Raw genomic sequence first — 26,873 nt, 5'->3', positions numbered from 1 at the left:
CATCACACTCCATTGTAGCATTGAGGTAGTGTGTACACATTCAGATACTGGTGTGCTCATCTACTTAGGAAATATTCCATCTCATAGTCAACATTCATCACTGTCTCAGTCGTTCGTAATTTAGTTCTCTGTTGCCCCCGTTTGGTGTCTCATGGTTTCCTCTATCAGAAAAAATGAGAAGTCCTTGTGTTGTCCTTCTGCGTGGCAGTCTGAAATGTGTGTTGCAATGGGGTATCTGCGGTCACTTTGTTTCACTGCTCTCATGTGTTCCCCAATTCTCTTGCTTAAAGGTATTATAGTGCTCCGCACGTATATTTTGTGGCATCTACATTCAATTATATAAACTACAAAGTTCGTACTGCAGTTTATGTTTGTTTTGATCATGTATTATCTCCCAGCAGGGCCCCTAAAGTCCAGTTTCTTGTTCTGGGCTCATTTGCAAGCTGTGCAACGTCCACACCCAAATAATCCAATCGAGCGATTAGTCAGCCAGGTGGTGCTGATTCTTTGTGTGGGGTAGCTAGGGCTTAGGAGATTCCTGAGACACATCTCTCTTCTGTACGTTATCTCTGGTCTGTTGCCAATGGCATCTGTCAATGTACTATCCTCCCTCAAGACATGTCAGTGCCTGTTCATACTCTTGCTGAGGACACTTGAAAGGTTGTTATAATTCGTAATCATTCTAGGTTTGGTGTCTTTTTTCATCTTTTTAGTGTTCTCTCTTAAAGTCTCCTTTCTTTCGGTTTTTTCTATTCTTCTCATTGCCTTGTCTAAAATGCTTCTGTCATAGCCCCGATGTTTGAAGCGTTGTGTCATTGCGTCTGTACATGCTTTGAATTCATGTTCTGAACTGCAGTTACGTCTTGCTCGTACAAATTCCCCAAAGGAGATTTCATTTATTTGGTGCTTGGGGTGAACGCTTGATGCGTGTAAGACAACATTGCTCGCCGTACTCTTGCGGTATAGCCTGCTGTGAATTTGGTCATTTTTGACGAATAGTTCTATGTCAAGAAAGGGTATCTTCTCTTTGCTATACTCATACGTGAATCTGATGTTTGAAGTGTTACTGTTGAGGTGTTTGACATTGTCTATCAGTTTGGCAGTGTCTCCTGTCTAGACCATCAGGCAGTCATCGATGTTTCTGCCCGAGAATAAAATGGAGTCTGTCCATCTTGTGCCCAAATTAATATTTAACTGTCTTTGCGGTTCCGGCACTTGCCGGTCTCCCGAGTCTACAGGGGAAAACAAATAAGATACCATGTCTCAATTTCTGTCCTATCTCCAAGTCCTGCACTTCTCAAAACCCCACTAGGAGCCTAGCACAAAGTTTGTGCGTAAGTAGAAGTTTCTCTATCTCCTTACCTCTTCCGACTGAGCCGGGCGCCTTCTCGTGTCCTCTTGCACCACGCCGGTCCACTCAAGTGCGAGTGCCGGCAATTCTCCCTGATCGTCAGTCCGCACTTCCTTGTCACGTGATCACGTTATGGCGCGTGATCACGTGTATGTTTACTGTAAGCAACAACTTTGAATGGGGAAATCGGCCTTGTTTTACATGGGAAAAATACATTTCCCTCTGATTCAGTCATTAAAAAGGAGTGTTATAAAAGTAAAATACCTGCCATTAAAATCTTTGGCTCTTTAATCCCATATCCTATTAAAATATGGCTATTGAGTATTCACACATGTGCCACCGTAATGGTAATTCTATTGTTATGCTCCAAATAAAAATAACGGTGATGTGAAAGGGCATAATGCTGCTCCATAATGTTATTATTTTATAGAACGAATATATTTTAAAGAAGGTAGGGGATGTAGATTATTCCTCAGTCTTGTCCGGCTGTTAGGTTACTAACTATGTAAGTCCTATTCTCAGAGTAAGGTGCTTTTCAGTTGTTCGAGGTATGGTTTTGCGCTACCTGTTTCAAGAATCAAAAGTCATACAAATCTCGAGTAATGTTGTTCACCACCTGCGAAACAATCTAAAAGAACCGTAATCCATACCTAATCAACATATGAGTTGCCGTTATGTGTATATTTTTATCCAGGCAGGTTGGTCAAAGATGATGTCAGAGAGCCATTTGAGTCTGGCAAATTGATTTCTCCGTTGGTCGCCGCTAGGAAGGCCAATGTAAAAAACAGATTGTGCATTGACTTGCGCCACCTTAATGGAAACATTTTGGTGGACTAGTTTCCCCTTCCTAAAATAAGTGAGATGTTGTCCAAAACTAAGGACATGGAGGTTTTTTCCACTATTGATTTGTCCCAAGCTTATCATCAACTTCCCTTGTCTGATGAATGTAAAAACCTTAATAATAAGAATAACTGAATTTATAAAGCGCCTGGTTACACTAGGGTAGTGTGTCCCCGCGCAGCATTACGGCTATAACCAGAGCACCACAGCACTAATAATTCATCACTCACATTACAGCATTCATCTCTCATATTGGTTGTTTCCAATTCACCAGAATGCTGTTCCGTTTAGCCTCAGTAGCTGCTGTTTTCCAGTGTTTAATGCACAACGTTTTTGGTCATTTGGATTATGCTCTCATCTTTCAAGATGACAACCTTGTTATAGGGAAGGATAGTAATGATCATACAACCAAACGTATCTGTGTGTTATCCCTTTTGAGCAATGGTTTGACAGTGGAATTTTCTAAGTGCACGTTTGCTGCTAAGAGTGTGACTAATTGAGTTCACGAGATCAGTGATGTGGGCATTCATCCCAAATCCAGACTTGTTTCTGCCATTTCTGATGCCCCTGTTCCAAAAACAAGGACAAAGGTAATCCTTTTCAGGACTTGTTGAGTTTTTTTCTAAATTTGTGCAAATTTTTTCAAGCAGGACTTTTCATATTAGGCCGCTGCTTAAACTCAGAACGAATTTTGAATGGTCTGCGTTGTGTCAAAAGAAGTTCATATACATTAAAAATTGCATCTTTTTAGCCCCTGCCATGCAAGGTTTTGATCCTTTATGTAAGAACATAATCAGCACTGATGCTAGCGGTACTGGTATTGGTGCTGTCCTTTCTTATTTGGGTGAAGATGGTTGTGAATCCATTGTTGCCTGTGCTTCCAGGTCTCTGCAGAATGTAAATATGCTGTGATTTAATGGGAATCTCTTTCTGGTGCTTGGGCTCTAGAGCATTTCCGCACTTTTGTTTGAGGCAGAGAAGTTACCATGAAGTGTGATCGAAAACCTTTAGTCAAAATTCGGTCTAATGTTGGCACGATTAATGTTTCTGCCAGATTAGCGTGAATCTCCATGAGGTTATTAGGCTTTCTTTATAAGGCTGAATACTTACATCGCAGTTACTAATTTCCTGTCTCATTTGCATCTCCAAATAATAAAAAACCAAGACGACTGCATGGAAAGTGTACAGGTAGCTTGGTTGTGGTGCCATGGTTTGGATTCTTTCTCCAAAGAGGAGTGGAATGAGGCTTTGGTCACAGATGTGTGTTTGCTGAAGGTCATTGAATTTCTGAGCAATGGTTGGCCTTGTAAAATGGAAGTGAAAGACCTTAAGGCGTTCTGGGAGGTCAGAGATGAGTTAACTATTATTGATGGAAACGTTGTAAGAGGTGAAAGGTTGGTTCCCCCTGTAAATCTTAGAGGTAAAATAATCCCCTTATGTTACAATGGACATTTGGTTATCATGAAAACTAATATATTGTTAAAAGTAGATTCTGGTGGCCAGGCATGGACATTATGGTAGAGAGAGTTGTTAGAGAGTGTGATTCATGTTTGTCTGCTGACAAACTCTCAAACCTTTTGCGCATCTTCTCAAGGAGTTATCGCCGAGTTAACAGCACTTTATTGCAGCCAAAGTCACAATACATTTATCACCCCATTCACAAGCTGTTACAAACAATCCATAGCACAAGTTTACCCGCGAGAGCAGCCGCAAAAAACAGCACACGGACGACCCCGGTAAGTAGGCATTCCTGGTGCCAAAAGCTGCGACAAAAAGACCAGGATATATGCCATGAGGCGAGTAAGCAGCAGGAAATTAACACCTGCTCTGACGTGGTGTAAAATCGGATGGCAGCCTGCACCAGAAAAAGGAGGCCAGCCCAGAGCCACACCTGAAGAACAGCAGAAGCCATGGAGCCACTGAACATGCGGGCCGGACATACAATAGGGCCACAACACCCACCGCTACCACCCCTAGGACCAGCCCCACCCCCTGGACAACCACCGTCCCCCGGACCAACACTGAGGCAGCGCAGACAAAGACAGCAACCCTCATAAAAAATGCACCAAACTCACAGACCCAACACCAGAGAATGTCATTGCCCACTACTTGCTCAAAGGGACAACCCTCCTCCGCATCCTGACCACCATTGTCCGCAGGCTGACAGTACCAACACAGACGACAACCAACATCCCACCACAGACAAAGATGCTGGCTGTGCTGCACATGTTGCCTCTGGTACCCTTCAACCAACATCCGCCTGAGACGGAGGAGTCACACAGCCAGGCCAATCCAAGTCCCTCACAACGGTATTGGATAACACCATCAGCTTGGTACCCCATTATCTATACTTCCCAAACACTGCCCAGGAACAGCCGGAGAGTAAGTAAAGCATCTATGCCACAGCTGGCTTACCGCACGTGTCAGGGGGCAATTGACTGCACACATGTCCTACTAGTGGCCCCTGGCAACACTGCACAGAATAAGCACAACAGAAAGCGCACGTATCCCACCAATGTCCAGGCAATAGTGGACCACTGGGGAATCGCCACCAACGTCACCGCCAACCACCCAGGCTGTGTGCATGATTCCTACACCTCCAACAGTCCATCATCAACCTTCGCTACCAGGATGGCATCCACGGAAATGCACTGCTCGTTGGCAAATACCAAATGCACACACCACACACCTCAACTCTACAATCATGTAACTCACAAAACAGGAAATGCAGACGTCACAAGCTCACATGCAACATGGACACCCACCAGACACAACAGCACAACTCACTGTGGGAACCTGGGCCAGCCATATACATTAGCTATTTTAGTATGACCAGGCCTTTTCCAGGAGTATAATCTTTTTAGTATGACCTTTAGCTTTCCCCGTTGTTTAACACATGTGTATCACAGTGCCAGGATGCCCGTAGGGTTACTGTGTGTGTTATGTGTTCATAAAATACAATACAATACAATACAACAGCATGGCACCTCAGCCACACAATAGCAGAATGTTGGAAGAGGTGGGGACCAGGCATGTGCGAAGGAGGCAAGAGACTGATGAATGAGAATGTACACAATGCCAAGTGTGGCGTGGATGTACTGGCCAGACGGCAGTATGCAGACCACACACATATCCATGTTGACACACACTTCTGGTGTGGACGCAATCATGTCACCTCAGCCAGTGGGGAAGATCACGGAAATGTAGCTTGTTACATCCCCACGTAAGCGTTAGCGGAGTGGGCTGGCCCGGCGTAGGCCAGGCCAGCGTAGGGGTGTGAATAAAAGGCACGTAACTCTGGGCATGGTCCTCTTCGGGAATGCCCAAAATCTCTGCCAGGGCGGCGCCTCTCACCCCACCACGAGGCCGATGCTGTTGCCATGAGCAGGGTCGCCTCTGATCCTGTACGCCTGCTGCACCCCGGGACGCTGGTCCCCAAACCCGTCCTATGGTAGGTGGTCATTGAGGCCTGCACACCCAGGCCTCAATGCCCACCTGCCGACAACAGCGTGTGTCGAAGAGGGCCCGCCACATGCCGGTGCAATCTCCAAGCCCGAGGGCCGTGGACCTTGGCAGCCTCCTCAGACCATCACGACCTCCGTGACACTCCTTTCTCGTTGAGGTACTCTACCGGCAGACACAGCGGACAAGTAGGTCACACATTTGGAACTGAGTCTTGATTACACCATGGCAGAGCACATTAATTATGGCTGAGTTTATGTCAGTATACTCCCTTAGATGTGGTGCCACCAGGTCTTATTAGTGCATCACAACTGCAAGATTCTGTGGGCCCACGGGAACTACTGCTCTCGGCCTACGCTGCGCTTGAGTAGGTCACACAATTGGAACTGAACATCGATTATTCAAAGGCAGAGTACATATCATTGCATGCAAGGAGAGGCGTAAGAGGATGACGTGTTGTATTTGGGAGGAAAAAAAGATCATTGTTACTGATGTGATTGAATACTACCGACAACTGCCCTGATGTCACTAACTCTGTACATCCCAAGCCTACGACACGTGGCTGTGGGCCACTGCTGACCGCTGCCTCCGGCCTACACTGCGGTACAGTAGGTCACAGAGTCTTGATTTAGCAATGGCAGAGTTCATTTCAGTATACCGGCAACATCTCAGACTGCATACCCTCTCAGCCCCGGTGCCACTTTGTCTGTTCCACGACATTCATGAACACTCTCTGGTTGAACATTGGTGGCGGGGCCACAGACACATGGCGTTGATGACCCCGAGACCAACATCACAGAGGTCATCCAATCTTCATTCAGACAGGGTGCATGACTTGAGCTGCACAGTTATTGGCCTCGGGTGCACTTCCGCTGGCACAGGCACACCGCCACGGGTCGGTGTCGATGTCGAAGGTGAATGTGGCAGAGGGTTGCAGGGGACAGTGGAAGGTGTCCTCCAGGGCATGATGCAGAGGGCAGAAGCTATCCAGAAGCAACAAATGGAGGAGTGGAGTGCCACAGCCTTATTGCCACCAACAATTCGGTATCAGCTACATGAGGATGAAAAGTGCCCCCTAGTCCGTAGACTCGCTGTCTGCTGCCTCCGGCCTCAACTAAGGACCACCAGGGCTCACACATCAAATCGAGTCCTGACCGTCCCGGAAGTCGCATCACCGCAGGAGGCACACACCAGCATTGCTAGGGCCAACTCGAACTACCATCTGCCAGAGTCGAAACAGTGGTACTGGCAGACTAACGGAGTTGGTCAGACCTGTTGTGGATGTCATCATCTGCCTGATCCCCTGCTCAGCACTCCAGGTGCCACTGACTCAGTGCACCGCAACCCATGGACCGTTACTGATTGAGTTTTGTGCTGTGGAGAGGTTTCGCAGCAATTTCACCTCAGGCAGTGTGGGAGACCTGGGACGTTGAAGAGGAAGATGATGCAGGTGTAACACACCCCACTGCATCAGCCGCAGGAATATCCCGAATGGACACAATCCTAGTCATTTTCATCACATGAGCGTGCTCAGCTCTAGTGCCCCATCCTCAGTGCACTGCAACTCACAGACATTTCTGTATGTATGTTGGGTGACCTCTGTACTTACTCCGGCTCCCTCCATGTTGCTCTGCAGTTGACTCTGTTATGCAGGGGTTTTCAGTTTCCGTTGCACTAGTGTCCACTGTTTAAGTTATTGCCAGCACCAAGCACTCCGTGCAGGCTGGCTTACACTCACTCCACACACATCCAGCACAGGCATCACTGTACATAGGGCCCTGTCAATAAAAGGGCAGGGCGCATGTGCGTGTAATCAGTTCAACATAATATCTGCGTGTGTCCCTGTGGTCTTGTTGTATGCATGAGGGCCCTACAACATGACATTGCGCTGTGTATAGCGGACGCACACATGTCACCGCAGGCAGCGGGTTAGAGCTTGGACATGTGGCTCACCCATTCAATTCGTAATGGGAGTGGACTGGGCCATTGTACTTGGAGCCAACGTGGGTGTGTGACTGATATTTGCATGTCACTGGGTGTGGTTCTGTACTGGGAATGTGCATCTGCATGTGTCTCAATGGCGGAGTGGCTCTCCTTTGTGGGGTGTAGGTGGTTCTGATGGATAATAGACACCCATGTATGGGATCTAGTTTGCCTTTCATGGGTTCGGACCCCACCTGCACCTGTTCAGCCACAACCTTTTGGCGTTCTGACACCTGGCATTGGGGTGCCATGTGTTGGTCCGTGCATTGTTGTGAGCTAGCCATGATTGCGGGTTCTTCCTGCTATGTGGCCTGTTTCAGGGTCTGTGTTCTCCTCTAAGTAGCTTGGCTTCCCTCGTCCTGGTGGTGGGTTGCGTGGGATGTCCATAGGCTGTTGTAGGACGTTGGTGTAGAAGGTGTGGTAGTCCTCTCCGGCATCACTGATGTGTGGTCTTCTGTGCTCTCCTGGAGGTGTTGTGTGTCCCTCTGCAATGTGAAGGGGAGATGCATGTTGACATTGTGTTGACATGTATGTTGGCGCATTGTTCTTGTTTACATGCAGACTGTATGACAATGTACATTGTGACTGTTTTGGAGGTATAGGATTTAGATGCGGGACCATGTACATTTAGACTACATGACGGATGTGAGGTTGTACGCGAACATTTCTATTTCACAGTTTCGAGCTCTGTCAGTTGTAGTAGGCCTGTTTCTGTGCGTGTGTAGAGCCAGTTGTGTCCTGTGTTCAGCAGTGTCGGGTTTGCGCATTGTACCACATTGTCGTCAATGTGGGTGTGCTGTTCTTGCTATGTGTGTGTGCTGGAGTGTGCCACGGGGATCAGGGACATGATCCAGGGTCATTGTGGATGTGCAGTGTGCTACACATCGTTGTGCATGTGTGCCCATCTCCCCCTGTCCCCCTAGTCCCTGGTTGTTGCTCACCCTGTTGCTGTTGTGTCAGGTCCTCTTGAGCTGTGTCCATACTCCCTACTCCTTGCATTGTCTCTATACTGATGATTGTGGCCTCCATTTCCTCCATCTCCTCCTGTGGCGCAGGATTCCCACCCCATATCGCAGTTGCAGCCTTCCTGTTGGCAGCGAGTTTGTGCCTGGTTTAGATTATCACATCATGCCAGTGCCTCTTAACCTCCTTTTTTGGCCTCCTCGACACTCCGACTGCATTCCCGGTGGTCAACTTGTGGGTCAGTTGATGGTAGTGTTCTGTCACCTCCGTGACGCAGATCTGGTTTTGCTGCGGTCTGCACCCCATCTTCCTCTCCCTCTTCCTGCTTCGTTAACACAGCTTAATTTTGCAGAGATAGACTGCAATATTGGAAGTTGCGTTAAGTTACTTTTGCGGCGTTTAGCATGCATTCTTGAGAATATGCCCCTTTGAGTCCCCCCATGGGTGACTTTGTGTGTACCAGGGTCCCCTTGGGAGCATGTAGCGGCTGACATCATGAGTCCTGTTGGTAGTTCTGGGAAGTGTGTTCTCTGTTATGGACATGTTTTCTAAGTGGCCTGTGGCCAAGATTATTAAGAAATTGGACACTGATACTGTCATCAACTTTATTGAAGAGGTCTTCCTTAGTGAATGCACCCCAGTCCTCATCATTAATGATAATGGTGTACAATTTACTTCAGATGTTATGACACTGTTTTTGTTGAAATGTGGTATCAAACACAAAACGACCTCTTTTTATAATCCAAGTGGCAACGGTCTTGTGAAGAGGTATAATTGAGTTTTGAAGGGGGGCATTCAGTTGGCTTGTAGGATCAGCATTCCCTGGGAGACACAAGTATTCAAAACGCTCTGGTGGTCTTACAGAGTTTCAGTAGTTGATTCCACTAAATGTTCCCCATTTGAATTCATGAGAGGAGGAAACCTAGAACAAAGTGTTACCCTGGTTGGATTAAGAGCTTCGGTAAGGTCAGTTGGTCTTCTTCTGAGATAAAAAACAATCTGTTTCTCAAACATGACAAATAAAAAGGAGTTTTATGACAGTAAGCATAATACCAAACAGACTAAACTTTATATTGGTCAGAGGGTTAGGATTAAGAAACCTGGTTTTGTTCCCAAGAATGAAAACAGGTTTTTTGAGCCACATTGCATTGCTGAACTGAGCAAGAATTCTGTAATTTTAGATAAGGGCAAGTGTTGGAATCTCACAAGAGTTGCTTTATGTGAGCAGGCTCATCAGGGAGACATCATTGGAGCAGCCAAACACATTCCATGCCCTGACTGTCCTGTTGCATCTGGTTCTGTAGGAAGCAAACTTGGTAATCCAGATGTTGTTGACCCTCATGACAGCTCTGTTAACCAGCAGGATTCCATTGCTAAGCAAATCAAAGTTGTTAATGAGCAAGATGTTTCTCAGAGGGAAGATGCCAGCACCCGGGGAAAAAGGATCATCAAACGTCCGACCGCCTAAAAGGATTTTTTTTGTGATTAATTTCTGTCTTCTGTATTTTTATTCATGCATGTGTATTTCCCCTTGCTTGTTTTTCTAAGGTCGTTTATATTTATTTATTTTTTGTTTGCAAAGGGAGAGATGTGTAGTGTTTTTTGTATTTCCTGCTTCTCTTGTTGAGGCTTCCATGAGAGACGTTTGGCATACTCACTATGTATTAATGCTTAGTGATTCAAACGTATTCCTGGCAGTTTACAGTTGTTCCTGTGGTTGACGTTCCTGCTACTGTTGTCTGGTGGAGAATCAAGGAAACTCCAACGTATCTTGTGTGAGTCTTCACTACAGTAGGGCCAATCAAGTAGAGGGGAGAAGAAGAAACGGTTAGGAGGGGAGGAGAATAGCCGAGAGGGGAAAGCAGGCCAGGTAAGAACAGAAAGCGACTGGGAAAGATAAAAAGAGGACAATGTGGGTGAAAGCGGGTAAAAGAGGTAATTATGATGTATGAGAGAGAGCTATGAGGGAGAGTGAGGGCCTGGGTAAGACCTGGAAAAGCAGAGGTAGTTGGAAGCAAATTTTGCGATTTAGTGGGAGATGAAGGGGAAGGGATAGGAAGCAAGAGGAGGAGAATTGGTGAAGATGAAGATCAGAGAGGGCTTATAAATCAAAGATAATTTACTATAGGTGGAAAAAGAGGCATACCGTCTATACATGGCCTTTTCAGTCACATGAAGCCTGGAGAGGTGTGTCTTTAAGTATCGAGTATGCAGTGGTGATGGTATATCTGATGGTCTTTTAGCATGTGGTGTTATATGTGAATTGGAGTCTCTAGATGTTCTGGTTTGGGGGGTACATGAATGTCTCTAGGAGCATTGCCTTGTTTGTATTGCGAGTATTTATGGTCTATATCTGTGTGTGCATGGATGCCTGCATGTTGTGTGGCTCTGCACTAAAGTCAAATGCATTGGTTTTCTCAATATTTTTGTGGGCTTCTCATAGCTGCCTCAGGGTCCTTTGTTTATAACAGAGATAAAAGGGACAGCAAGAACATATGTGGAGAGGAAGTAGGGATCAAATGTGCTCCATCATGGTTTCAGCTTCAAGTGCCACATTGAATCACCTGGAAACGGACTCTGAAGGACCTAGCTCCTCCTGTCTTTAGTCTCTGCAATGGTGAATTTATACATAATCACTCGATGAAAGAGGTGGTTTCTATTCATATGAAAAACAGAGAGATAGGACCATAGGGCAATAAGGCAGTACCCGATGTGCTGGGTTGACATATCAGTGTGCAGGTCAGTTGTTTTGGCTGTTTGTGTGCCTGTTTTATTGTTTACTGGGTCGGTTTTTGCTGTTGATTTCTCTGATATTAAAACAAACCTTGCCTGCAGGAAGCACAAATCCATGCAGTCTTCCATACCTTGCAAAACATTCATACATCATGTTTTCAAACATTCAAAACAGCCCCAATACGTAAACATTGATTAATTGTTTAGGCTCTCTAATTCACTAATGAGGGGCATTTTTATATTAGTGCCTGGGCCTATTTTCTATTCCCTGTCCGACCCTGGCCAGGACTCTGAATGTCATGACCAAAATGTATTTCTTAGCTAAATTAAGCCACTACACCACAAACAATACGAATAAACATCAATAAATTCCATAAATGTTTACAAAGAAACATTACATTACATCCACTAAAAAACCTCCATTATATGCAGTTTTCCGTAATATTATAAATAGCAACAACGTTTCTGTAAAGAACTATAATGATTTACAAATTTACATGTGTTTCTGATAGTCTTTGCACCTGCAAACAATCTATCTTCTTTTTTTTGTGTGATATGTAGGAAATCAGTGCTTTTCTAGCCGTGTGCCTTACGCTGCAATTAATCTAGTTTCAACCATTGTGCCCACAGTCTAACACATTGTAGGCAAAACACATGAATATGTAAATTTGTTTCAGTGGATGAGTCATCACATCTACAAGTTGCAGGCAAATCAAGATAGACATTAGCATTCCATCTTGCTGTCAACAGTCAACCCCTAACGTGAGCATCAAAAATAGATTACTTAAAGGAGAAGAATGCATCACGTCAACCAATCTTTCTCGCTCCCACCTGGCTTCATCATTAAGTAATTACATTTCATTTTGGTAGTACATAACTCTCAAACAAACAAAGCCATTCACTTCTCCATTTTATCTCTTTATTATAGTTTTTATATAGACCCTTATGGGCAGTGGGATGCTTCTTTAAATCAGGTGATAAAAATGAAAGTTACAAAAATAACTAGCAGTATATACAATTACATTGGTTACATAAGTCTAATAGAAAGTGCAGCTCAAAATATCATCAAATAAGGAGTCACCCAACATGACCATCATAGGCGTCAAGAGGTAGCATGGGAGAGGAGTAAAGCATTCAAGCTAGGTTAAGGGAACAACCAATGTGACTTGCAGTGGATGATTTATGACCCATGCTCTCAGGTATATTATAATAAATCGGTGTGGGTCATTGGTATAAATGGGGTAATGTGAGCAGCAGGTGCATCTATTCCAGGGACTGATTGGTCTGCTCGCGCCTTAGCAGCACACTAAGGTGGTGAGATTGGTCTATGAGATCACTGAAGCAGCTGCTCATTTTCTAACGATGCCTCCCAAAAATTCAAACCAAGTAAACCTGAATAGGTATCTGTTGATCATAAGTCATGAATCCTGGAGTCCTTCATAGAGGCCATTCTGCTGCAACAGAGCCCAGTTATCTTTTTTCATGTGTTATGCTCAAAACATCTCAGTTAAGGTGTATATGGGGCAATTTGTTGAAAAGTGGGGCAATACAAATGAGCAATCACAGAAACCGGTCAGTCACCAGTGAAGCGGAATGCCATGCCACCTGCCACCTAGCATCACTGAAGAAGACCATTGGACCTTTCGCCTGTTAGAACAGCAACTGCACCTTCAGCCATGCCAACATGCCAGCTCCTCTCTCCGCCCAGCTGACCAACAGCTCAACTACATCCACCTCAACTCACGGTCCCTCCACAAACATGCCACAGAAATCTGAGACCTCTTCAATGCCACATCTCCTGACATCACTTTCTTCACAGAAACCTGGACCAAACCCTGCTCCAGACCAGCATTGACCATTGCCATCCCCAATGTCTACAGCATCACCTGTAAGGACCGGCCGGACCGCCCAGGAAGAGGCATCACCGTCATCCACAAAAGCACACTCCGACTGACCACTGACTTCAGTGACCAGACGATGTCCATGGAACACCTACACTTCCAGATCTGGAACTAACCCAACACCACTCTACTCAGCACCCTCATCTACCGGTCCTACAGACCCGGATCCCCCTTCACAGATGCTTTCATAGACCTCATCGCACCCCAGGCTCTTGCATCTACCGATTACACCCTACTCGGAGACCTCAACTTCCACTTGGACAACCCCAGTAACCAAAACACCACCTCTGTTCTGGAGAACCTCGACAACATCAGACTCGAGCAGCTAGTCATCGCTCCAACCCACACAGTTGGACATACTTCTCCGCCAGTCACACCACCAAACTCTCCAGGACTGACCATCAGTGCCTGCATCTCAGCTGTGAAACACCCATAGTACACCACCATCATCATTGCCCCGACACCGCTGAAGGACCAAGGCCACGAAGAACTTCTAGTCAACTCTCAGCACTACCAATCCTCCTGCGCCCACGGATAGCAACACCACAGGTAGCAACCTCCAAAGATGGATCTCCAACTGCGCTGACACCCTGGCACCCTTCAAGAAAAGACCAGGCAAGCAACACTCCAAGAAGGCCAGCTGGTTCACCCCCACCCTCCACAAATTCAGGTGCACCTGCAGATGACTCGAGAAGAAATGGAGGAAAAGCAAAATGCAGGATACTCACACAACCTTCAAATCCGCCGTCATCGAAAACCACCTCCTTCAGAAAACCACAAAGAAAATGTCCCTCCAAGAATAAATGCCAACACACACAACAGAACTCTTCATGTCATCAAGTAGTTCACCAGGCCCAACAATGAGACCACAGACGTCCCCCGCTTAAAACCTCTGCAACAAACTCAGCACCTTCTTCTACCACAAGATAATGGAGATCTGCAACAGATTTGACACCCTAGGCCACTACACCCACCACCATTTCACAAAACAAAGCCACACCCTGGCAGACCTGTGCTCTGCTGGACCCCGCCCACAACAGAGGACCTGCTCAAGACCATGAAGAATATCCACTCAGGAGCTCCAACAGATCCTTGCCTGTGCCACATCTTTCAAAGAGCAGCCAGCAGCCACCACCTCTGCCCTCAGCTTTGCTGCACCATCAACTGCTCCATCGAAACCTCCACCTTTCCTGATGATTGGAAACACGCCATGATCAACTCCCTGCTGGAGCAGCTGACTTCAGACCTGGCAGACTGCAGGAACTTCACACTCATCTCCCTCCTTCCCTTCTCAGCCATAGCATTGAGATGGCCATTAATGCCCAACTCTCCGAGTTCATCCAAGTGAATCACTTCCTGGACACCTCCCAATTCAGCACGGAGACCACATTCCTCGCCGCACCAATGACTTCCATGTCCACCTCGCCAGTGGCAAGACCACAGCCTTCATCCTACTAGACCTCTCGGCGGCTTTGACATTATCTCCCACATACCCTAATCATGAGACTCGACGATGCCGACATCCGCGATAAGGCTCTGGACTGGATCGACTCCTTCCTCACCAGCCAGACACAGCTAGTCTGACTACCACAGTTCTTCTCGGAACCCTTAGAGATCAGCTGTTGAGTGCCCCAGAGTTCCTCCCTGAGCCTGGCCCTCTTCAACATCAACCTCGCAGCCAAAGTCTCATACGCCGAAGACACTGAGCTGATCCTCTCCCTCTGCAACGTGCCTACAATCACCAGAACTAAGCATGGGCGAATTTTGCGAATCTGGCGTTCGTGAATTTGCGTATTTGCGAATTCGCAATCGGCAAAATCCGCGAATTCTCGCGAATTTGCAGATTTTTTGTGTTCGCAAGGGTTTCTGCCAGTTCGCGAGGGTTTTGTACCAGTTCGCAATTGCGAACTTACTTGTCGGCTCGCAACGGTCGCGACTATGTTGTTTCTACGTCTGGTTCATCATCACAGGTTCCCAGCACCCTCTGTTTCACCACTGCCACCCTCTGTTTCACCCATGCCACCCTCTGGCACATCAATGCCACCCTCTGGTTCATCATCACTGTAGATTATGGGGGTAAAAGCAAGCACACCTGCCCTGCTTCAACTGACATGAATTAATTTGGGGTTGATTTATCAATGTGTCACTGTTTGAAAATTCCAGTCTGGCACCTGCTTCCTTATCTGTAATTTGCTTTCTGTTGCAGTGCAATTTTTTTTCCACGACCTTTGTGGCCTACTTGTAGCTATTCTATGAGCCTGCTGTGAGGGTCAGAGCAGGGTCATAGAATTGTTGCAACTAGCAACTGAACTCTGGAGGGGCCCCCGTCAGGAAGCACTACAGGGAATGGTTACTATTACTAATGATGAGTTTGAACTTTTGCACCTGCTGAGTGCTTTCAGTTTTGAAAAACTCGTTTTTCTGCAGAACAGCAACTGTAATGCCCCAAACAAACATAGGCAACTGAACTCTGGAGGGCCCCCTCAGGAAGTACTACAGGGAATGGTTACTAATGATGAGTGAACCTTTGCACCTGCTGAGTGCTTTCAGTTTTGCAAAACTTGTTTTTCTGCAGAACAGCAACTGTAATGCCCCAAACAAACTTACTTGTGAAAGTTGATTTCTAATCCAAAAGTGATCCAAAGAAAGTCAAAAGGCCTCAAATCCATAAAAGTGCAGGCAAATGTCAACCTGAGGAGTTATTCTGATAAAAATCATCATTTTCAGAAGGTCTATGCTGCTTGCTAGTGGATTTCTTGTGCAGAATTGCAAATTTTGTAATTTCGCGAGTGCGAGATTGTTGCTGCCTGCCGCACCTACATGTTCGCAATTGCGAACTCTTGCGATGCGTCGCCAAACTCCTACGGGATCCCGCAGCAAAATATTGAGAAAAACAACTCGGCAAACGCTGAATGACAGTAAGTGAATGCCGCACGCCGCAATATTGAATCACCAAGAAAAAAAATCCGCTGCGTGCGAATTTGCGGATTTTCGGTAAATTCGCGAGAGTTCGCGGATTGCGAATTTACCGAAAATCCGCAAAATCCGCGAGCGGAACAGATTTTCCCCCATGCTTAACCAGAACCAACTTCCACAGCGTAACTACTTGGATGAAAAACAGCTGTCTCAATCTCAACTCGGACAAGACCAAAGTCCTGGAACACACCCCTTCAGCTTGGGATGAGTGTTGGTGGCCTGCCACTCTGGGGCCTCCCCCCACCACGACGGACTACGCATGCAACCACAGCATCATACTGGACTTAACTCTCACTATCAACTGCCAAATCACTGTTGTTTCCTCAGCCTGCCTCCCCATGCTCCGCCTGCTTGGAAGGGTTGCTTGGCCTGGAGTTGCTTGTCCTGGAATTTCCATTTTAGTGATCCATTGCCTGGAGAAGCTCACACCAGAGATTCATGACCATCAGCCATCTTGTTGGCTAACTTCGTAATTTACATGACCCTCTTAACAATGAACTCTAGATATGATAATATTAGGGTCAGATCAAGCTTCCTAAAGTAAGATTGAGTACATTGGATCCAGGAAAAATCTGATATTCCTGAAAAATTCAGAATTTCAGGCAAACAACTTCTAGACTGAACCCAAAGGATTGTATCACATTTTATACCAAAATATCAGGGCTTAATGGCAACCTCAATCTTAGAATCATACTAAGCTAATTCAACCTTCATAGGGGTGATTTCTCATATAATGTATTCCCAGCTGGTTAGAGATTGTATTTCAGACACACAAAAGGTGATCGGAATAATGATTGAACACAATCTATACTACTGGCAACTGCTCTGGGTAGAAGTCCAACTCATCATGTTTCATTTACTCTGCCACTCTGAACAGGGGACCATCTTATGCAAATCAATACTGACCCTCATGCTCATGGAAACAGTCCATCCCAAAAGGCCCCCTCCAGCTGAGAATACAAGCAACCTGAGACTGTTTATGGCATTGAAAGGCCTCATCAGTGAAGTTTAGCTTGGATACTGTGGTTCAGCAAGCAAGAGACTCACACCTGGCCATCCCTTGGCAATATAGAATTCTATATCAAACACACAAAAGGTGATGAGAGGACTGCTTGTAAGTAGTTTAACCTGCTGGCAATTATGCTAGGCAGCATACTACCCCATCATGTTTTACCTATTTATCCATGATCTCCAAAAAAAAGGCTAATCTGTTGTTAATGAACAGATCTTTTATGTAGATACAACAAACAGCCTTCCAATTGGACATAGCCATATCTCCTGGTACATGTGAGGAAACAGGAAATAGGTAACCCCACAGTGTAACCTGTGGGGCATATAGACTTTTCCAGCATCACATTTTTAATGTTTGTTTCCCCGGGTATATAGCTAATCTGTCTCGCCTTCTAGGAGGGCAAACAAGTGGTGTCCAGATTGGTCTCTAGTGCTGCATCTGTGAATAGCTCAAAATCAATGGTCTGTACATCTGTGAACTAGAAGAGTTCTGTATTGTAGCTGTAGTTACTTTCCATGGTTTATGGGCGCAGAGCACCATGGAACTCTGGGATCTGCTCGACACCTCAGCCCCTGACGTGGCCTTCCTGACCGAGACCTGGTGGAGTGACTCCTCAGCGCCCAACATCGCCATAGCCATCCCAGACGGCTATAAGATCACCCGCACAGATCGCGCCAACGGAATCTGAGGAGGAATAGCCATCGTCCACAAGTCCTCCCTCAAGGTTGCCACCCATGCAGACGACACCCTCTACACCACCGAACACCGGTACTTCCGGATCCACACTGACCCCAACACCACCCTCAGAGGAACGCTCATCTACAGATCCCGGGGACCCCGGGCTCAATTCAGCAACATCATCGACGACCTCGCAAGCACCCACACACTCGCCACCACGGACTACATCCTCCGGGGGGACCTGAATTTCCACCTTGACACCAACAACGATGCCAACGCAGCCACCCTGATTGACAACCTTGCCAACCTTGACCTCAGACAACTAGTCACCGCACCCACCCACGCCGCAGGCCACACACTGGACGCCATCTTCTCCACAGGCACCCACGTCACCTTCGACCACACCACCGAGCTCCACTGGACCGACCACCGCTGTATCCATTTCACCTTCAACAAACCAACCAGGCACCACTGCACCCAACAGCGGACTCGCCGCTGCTGGAGCAAAGTCAGACCAGATGACCACCACCCTCGCCCAGAACCCACCCACCCACCCCATCAACCCAGACGCCGCAGCCCGCAACCTCAGACAGTGGACCGACAACTGCGCCAACACCTTCGCCCCACTCAAGAAACCTTCCAACAACCACGCCAGCAAGAGAGCCACCTGGCTCACCGACGAGCTGCAGACCTTCAAACGCGCCTGCCGGAAACTTGAGAAGATATGGCTCCACGAACACACTCCAGACAACTACGCAGCCCACAAGCACGCCACGCGCAGACATCACCACCTCATCAGATTAGCCAAGAGATCCTCCTTCAAAGACCGCCTGGATAACAACGCACACAACAGCAAAGAGCTCTTCAGCATCGTAAACGAACTCTCCAACCCCATCGCCAAAGCCAACGACATACCGCCCTCACAAGAACTGTGCAACTCACTAGAATAAATGAATGAATGAATTGGAACTTATAACATGCAACTTAGCCCAAGGGCATCAAGGCGCCTCAGAAGATGGTTCAAATTGCTTATAGTGTGAGATGATGCCAGACTGTAAGTAGACCTCTGCAAAAAGCCAAGTTTTTAGTGCTTTACGGAAAAGCATGATGGATGTTTTCACTTTTAGATCAGCAGGAAGTGTGTTCCACAGTCTGGGTGCAAGAGAGGAGAAAGCCCCTCCTCCCCATCTGGCTTTGAGAACTCGGGGAATGGACAGAAGATTTTTATTGGTGGAACGTAAGGTTCTGCTAGGAAAATAGGGGGATAACAGAGACCTGATATCTTCCGCACCTATTCCATGGGGGGCACCATAGGTGAAGCAGAGGATCTTAAAATTAATCCTGGACTGAATAGGGAGCCAGTGCAGGTTTTTTCTGGCTAGGGAGGCAGAGGATAATCTAGGGGCATCGAGGACAAACCTAGCTGCCGCGTTTTGCACTATCCGCATGCGCTGGACTACCTTTTTATTTATGCCTAAGTATAGCGCATTACAGTAGTCCAGTCTTGAGGAGACGAGAGCCAGTGTAACCTGCTTCCGGGCTTCAGGGGAAAGATAGTGTGAGATTTTTCTCAAGATCCTAATAACACCACAGCAAGTTGATACCGTCCTACTAACCTGCCTGTCAAAGGAGAGCGTGGTGTCTAGCAGTACACCCAAGTTACGGGCCGATTGAGAGGGCAGGGGGCACACTCCAAGGGAAGGGGGCCGCCAGTCGCTCGACCAGATATCTTGTTTGCCACCAAAAATCAAGACCTCGGTTTTCTCACCGTTTAGTTTCAGGAAATTCTGAATCATCCAATGACAGACTGCTTCCATACAATTCCTGAAATTAAGAGCGGTGATACTCACCGCTTGAGAGAGAGAGAGACCATAATCTGGGAGTCAACACTTCCAGCCCGAAAGATCTTACTAGCCTGCAAGAGGTGCCACATAGATATTAAAGAGTGTGGGGCTCAAGGACGAACCTTGAGGAACCACACACTGCACGGGTTTGACGGAAGAAAGGAACTCACACAGTTTGACCCTCTGTTCTCTTTGATTAAGGAAGGAGGTTAGGAGGCTCAATGCTGGGCCGTCCACTCCCATCTCCCTAAGGCGTGTGACCAGAATAGCGGGGGACAGGGTATCGAAAGCAGCTGTTAGGTTGAGCAGGACCAGAAGGGTGGTCTGGCCCTGGTCGACCTTAGTGCGGATGTTATTGATGGCCACTGTAAGGGCTGACTCCGTGCTATGAGCCCTCCGAAAACCATGCTGAGAGGAATCCAGCAGGTTAGAGTCCTCTAGAAAGGCGTTCAGATGCTGATTGAGATGTGCCTCAAGCATCTTAGCAGGGGCAGGAAGCAGGGATATAGGCTGGTAGTTCTTCAGAACCCCAGGATCTAATGTGGCCTTTTTCAGAAGGGGCTTAACCACCGCCATTTTCCAAGAGGCGGGGAAAACACCTTCTGTGATTGCTAAGTTTATCACCTCCAAAAGGGGGAGCAACACTACCTCCCTACATTCCTCAAGAATCTTAAGAGGACAGGGATCCAGAGGAGATCCAGAGTTTATTTTATCAAGGAGCAGATTTAACTGTTCGGAGGTGAGAAGGGGAAAACTAAGAAGACTGCTACGCGGTCTATTAACCTGGTCTTCGGCTAAGGGAGACACAGGAGGAGAAGGGGCCTCTAAGTCGCGATTGAGAGATTCAAGGGCGGAATGAATATCCACTATCTTTGTGTGGAAGAAAGTGGTGATTTGATCGCACAGCTCCTGTGATCCCGCTATTGGATCAGGCGATTGCAGGGTAGACAAGGAGTCTATGATCTTGAACAGTTCCCTAGGAGAGCTGCGGGAGGCCGTCAACTCAACAAAGTAGGCCTTCTTTTCCTCAATTACGGCCACTTTATACTCCTTATACTGTTTATCCTTCTCCTTGGGATCTAGGTGAGATCGCCAAAGCCTCTCTTGTTTCCTACAGCCCTGCCTTAGTAGTCTGAGTGAGTCGGAAAACCAGGGGGCTGAAGGTCTCTTTCTGGTGGAATAGTGCTTTTTAGCAGGAACCAAGGTGTCCACTGCGCTCGCAAAAGAATTGAAGAGATTGAGGGCAGAAGAGTTAGTATCCCTCGGGGTGGGGGACCTGAGGCTAGGCATGAAAGGGGCAAGTGTCTTGTTTTTAATCCTCAAGTAGTTCCTTTTCAATTCCCACTTCCTAAGATCGAAGGGGGAGGAAGAGGAGTGCTGATGTTTAAGTCCAAGTGGAACAGCCATATGATCTGACCATGAAAGGGTAACGGGGGAGCCTATGTCTAGCCTAGGATTGTTTGAGAAAACCCCATCCAAAGTATGTCCGGCTATGTGGGTGGGGCTGTCCACACATTGCAAAAATCCACAGGAGCCAAAGAGTGTATCAGAGAAGAGGTGTCACTGGAATTTGTGTTTTCAAGATGAAAATTAATTTCACCCAATATGGTCATATTGGGTCTGTCCATGAAGGGTTCCAAGATTTTCAACAAGTCATGGCTGAAAGCAGACTTAGGGCCCGGAGGCCTATAAATCAGAAGGCCCGAGAAGGAGATAGTAGGAGAGGAATTAAAGCAGAAATGCATGGCCTGTAAAGGGTCCGATGGGGAGGAGAGGGGCTCCGTACAACATTTTGAAGAGCTCTTATACAGTATGCCCAGTCCACCCCCCCTACGACCAACTCTTTCCATCTGAGCTAGAGCATAACCCTCAGGAATGGCATTCACGAGCTGGGGACCCGTGGATTCCGATGCCCAGGTTTCTTTGATGAAGGCCTAAGATGGCTTTCTTTCGGAGACGAAATCTCTAAAGGCAATGTTATTTTTAACTAGGGACCTAGCATTAATAAGGAAGCCGGTTTCTGAAATAAATTAAATAGGGTTTTGCATCTTAGAGGAAAACTGCTTCTTCAGTGGGACAGGAGGTGTGCGGCAGCTGTCTATTTTCAGGCACCTGCAGCTGAAAACAGCAGAGAATGCCTCTGGGGGGAAAGCATGATGACAAGATTGCCAATGGGGTTTAAATGCCAGTAACACATGCATGGAATAGGGAGGGCTTACTTGGGGGTAGGTGATAGGGCCAGCCTCCCTGGCCCCTGGCGCGTCCTCAGCGCGGACAGGCGCAGATGGGCTGGACTTAGGCGCGACTTCGGCACGATGCGTACGCTGCTCGCGTCCGCTGCGCGGAGGCATGTCCGTCTCCTTTTATGCTGGTGCCTAGACCACTACCCTGATTAACCTCCCCCAAAGATGGCTGCTCAAATGTTCCACCGCCTCTGTGTCCGTGATAACTCAGCGCATAACTCGGCTGAGCACCGAATGGATGCGGGGTAAATTTAAAATACGGCGATTTGGCAAGTAAATATAAATGATAGCAAATAAAGTAAAGAGAAAATTAAAAGTATGGCACACAACACATCTCCCGGCTTGCGCCTCAGGAGAGCAGCAGAGTCTTGCGCTTGCCCGCACTTCCTCCTTTTATGCTGGCGCCTTGATCGCTACCCTGATTAACCTCCCCTAAAGATGGCTGCTCAAATGTTCCACCGCCTCTGTGTCCGTGATAACTCAGCGCCTAACTCGGCTGAGCACCGAATGGATGCGGGGTAAATTTAAAATACGGCGATTTGGCAAGTAAATATAAATGATAGCAAACAAAGTAAAGAGAAGATTAAAAGTTTGGCACACAACACATCTCCCGGCTTTCGCCTCAGGAGAACAGCAGAGACTCACTAGCCATCTTCTTCCACCACAAGATCGCTGACATCCATGACAGCTTCAACACTATGACCTCCCCGAATACACCAGACCCCACCCCCCTGTAAACACCACCAGCGCCAACCGCCTGACCTCCTGGCCCAACGTCAACGACGACGAGACACGCAAGGTCATGAACTCCATCTACTCAGGATCTCCGTCAGACCCGTGCCCACGCCATGTATTCAACAAAGCAGATGCTGCCATCGCAGCCCAAGTACGGAAGGCCATCAACATCTTTGAAACAGCGACAATCCAGGAAAGCTGGAAACATGCCGAAATCAACGCCCTCCTCAAAAAGACCAAGGCGGACCCCAAGGACCCCAGGAACTTCCAGCCCATCTCCCTGCACCCGTTCCTGGCAAAGGTCCTCGAGAAAATCGTCAACATGCAACTGGCCTGCCACCTGGAAGACAACAACATCTTGGACCCGTCCCTGTCCGGGTTCAGACAAAACCACAGCACCGAGACAACCCTCATCGCCGCCACAGATGACATCAGGTGCCAACTAGACAATGGAGAAACATCAGCCCTCATCCTCCTGGACCTGTCAGCCGACTTCGACACGGTCTGCCATCGCACTCTAAAGACACGCCTTCTTGAAGCCGGAATTCAAGGGAAGGCTCTTGACTGGACCACGTCCTTCCTCACCGGCAGAACCCAGAGCGTACACCTCCCGCCTTTCCGATCCGAGGCCAACGACATCATCTGCGGCGTCCACCCGGTCTCATCCCTCAGCCCAACGCTGTTTAATGTCTGCATGGTCCCCCTCGCACAAGTGGCCCGCCACCACCACCTCAACATCATCTCCTACGCCGACGACACCCAGCTCATCCTCTCCCTCACCAAGGACCCGCACACCCCAAAACCAACCTCCACGAGGGAATGAAGTCCGTCGCCGACTGGATGAAGACCAGCCGTCTGAAACTGAACTCGGACAAGATGGAGGTCCTCATCCTTGGACCCACCCCCTCAGCCTGGAATGACTCCTGGTGGCCGACCACACTGGGAACAGCACCAACACCCACCGACCATGCAAGCAACCTAGGACTTATCCTCAACTCCTCCCTCTACATGTCTAAACAGGTCAACGCCGTCTCTTCCTCCTGCTACAACACCCTCCGCATGCTCCGCAGGATCTACAAGTGGATCCTGACCGAAACGAGAAGAGCAGTGACACAGGCCCTCGTCAGCAACAGACTGGACTATGGCAACGCACTCTACGCAGGAATCCCAGCCAAACACCTATGATGACTACAACGCATCCAAAACGCTTCCGCCCGACTGATCGGCAACATCCCCGCCACAGCCACATCACCCCCCACTTGAGAGACCTACACTGGCTCCCCGTCGACAAGAGTCTTACCTTCAAGCTCCTCACCCACGCACACAAAGCACTCCACTACACCGGACCAGCCTACCTGAACAGCAGACTCAGCTTCTACACCCCCACCCGCCTCGCCCTCTCCACTGTCCCCCGCATCCAACGAACAACCTCCGGCAGCATATCCTTCTCCTACCCGCCGCCAAGACCTGGAACACCCTCCCTACCCACCTACGGCAGACCCAAGACCTACTCGCCTTCAGAAGACTCCTCTAGACCTGGCTCTTTGAGCAGTAGCCCCACCCACTCCCCTCAGCTCCTTGACACCCTCACGGGTAAGTGGCGCGCTTTACAAGTACTCTGATTCATTGGTCCACTGTGGGATTTCGTCACATGTCACAGAAGTATTGGGCACAAGTACAACCTAATAAGGCCCATTCAAACATTCCTCCAAGCAGTTTTTCGTGACTTGTTTTTTCACGAGAATCAAGCCACATCATACTAAGTCATGACATTAAGCTTCTCTTGGTGATATTGCTGTTAGAGTCACCTGATATGAGACAGATTTCCCCACATCAGCCAGACCTTGGTATTAATCAAATACAGTGTCATTAGTTATTGACTCAAGTGATGTTGATGATATGTAAACCATTCTCATTGCCTTGGCCATCAATAATTCATGAGGTGAGAGACAAGTTTTTTTTTTTTCTGGGGGTGCTTCTAATGATCATCAGAACAAGAGAAAGAGTGTCTGGCCATTTCAAACTAGTAGATGCACACTTTAACAAGCTTGTTTGTGATGGTTCCATTAATATTCTCTACCATACCAGATGATTGAGGGCAATAACTACAGCGCTCCTCCACCCTTGCCTTGGCCCACATCCCCCCAATCCATCTCAGCCATTGTGGAGGTTGCTCCTTTTCCTACCTAGTCCCAAAATCCTGGAACGACCTCCACCTTTGCACCTCCCCTTCCCCGAAGGGAAACAGCTCAAGATTTGGTTTGGCTCTTCGACCACCAACTATCTGAACGATGTTCGCATTTCCACCTAGTGCCTGAAGACCCCCCAGGGTGGCAAGCCATGCTCTACAAGAACCGCGGATTGATAGATTACTTGGAACCTTGTATTATTCTGAATAAATGTACAAATTAAATTTATGATTTTATTTTTTACATTCTGTTTCAATAGAGGTTGGCAGACTAAACGTAAACTGTGTGTGGGTGCATCTCTGAACAATATACAAGTTGCTTAGCCTTCAGTAGCTCACAATGATTTTCAGTGATTAGAAGAAGCTCTCACTACAGAAAATGTTTGAGACCCTTAAGACCATGCAAAGTTCAGACCATTGTACACCATATGTTATCAGGTGGTACATATTTATACTCAGGACACCCAAATATCCTGATAATTACCTTTGCATCCTGCTCTCTCTCAGTCCTATCTCTTATCCTATGGTACCTCCTCGTGGAGTTCACTCAATCAAATCAAAATAACTTTATTTGGTTATTATGCAAAAAAAATAACTATAAAAGTACAATTATTAACTCACAATTCCAAGATTTAAAAAGATATAAAAACAATCATGGTTCATTAAAAATAGACTGGTTAAATTTCATACATAAATTTATTTCCGTGATCTAAAAACATTTTTTTTAAAGCAGAGACAGATGCAACAGTAAATATATTGTCTAGCTCCTGAATGGCTAAAAAAGCGGGGCGACATTGCCTGAGTTCCATACTCTTCAATATTGGTACAATCCATCTTCTCCTCGGAATAGTGTAAAATTTACAGAATAACAAGATATGCATATCCGTTTGGCTGGACAAGTCATCGCATGGACATTTGCAAAGTTGTCCTGTCCAGTCATTTATCTTGGGGTAACTTACAAATCTAAATAAGATGTTTAACCTGAGCCGTGTTAATAGGAACCTTTCAAAATCTGTCATGTGTAGCTTAACATACGGTTCAATATTAAAAGTGGTCATTGTTAGGTGGTGAGCCACCACTGTAATCTTAGTCATTTCGGTGTTAGTTCTACAGTCACTCAGATGCATCATACAAAGGTTTTTAAGTTCTTTCCTAGAGACCTGGCACACCAATAAGGGATCACTGTAGTATTCTTGGTGGCCAATTTATATGAGAAACGTCTTTACCTAGTGTAACCATCTTATCTTACTAACAATATCAATGCTCATCGCATCCTTCAGAATAGAACAGTTAAAAACACACTCCTCGGTAGTCCATACCCTGTGCCACAGAAGAACCGGTTGTACCTTAATAACATCTTCTAAATAAGTTTGTCTAAGTTCAGCATGACAAATGAGCGTAGAGACACTATCCGGGACTGCTAAAAGGTATCTCATAAAACAGTTTTCTGCCACCTGTAATGATTTCACATTAACATAGCCCCATATTCCTGCACCGTAGGTCGCAATAGCTACACAGGTTGCTCTATAAACACATAAGAGTTCCCCAATGGGTCGCCTACCCATTTTTCGGCTAAAATTAGTCAAAGCCATTAAAGATTTACAAAACAGAAACCTTCTTGTTTTTGTCGCATTACTTCATGAGCCGGACTGATCAAACAATATTCCTAAATAGGGGAATGTGGATGTAAAATCCAATGGTTTCGAATTAATGTACATTACTTTTTTCTTTTTATCTGCCCCAGAACCACAATTCATACAGAACATTTTCATACAATTATTTCTCAGATCCAGATTTGTCATGAATTTGGAGAAAGATGTAACCATCCTTTGCATAGCAACGGGCGTCCGTGCCATCAAAACCGCATCATCCGTTTATAGGAGTGCGGGGATAGATCTGTTAGCTATCATAGGCATGTCCCTGCACTCCCGCAACAATGTTCTTTATAGGTCATTAATTTAAAT

This window comes from Lissotriton vulgaris, chromosome 2_2 (assembly GCF_964263255.1).
Source record: "Lissotriton vulgaris chromosome 2_2, aLisVul1.2, whole genome shotgun sequence".
NCBI lineage: Eukaryota > Metazoa > Chordata > Amphibia > Caudata > Salamandridae > Lissotriton > Lissotriton vulgaris.
Note: the sequence above shows the minus strand (reverse complement) of the source record.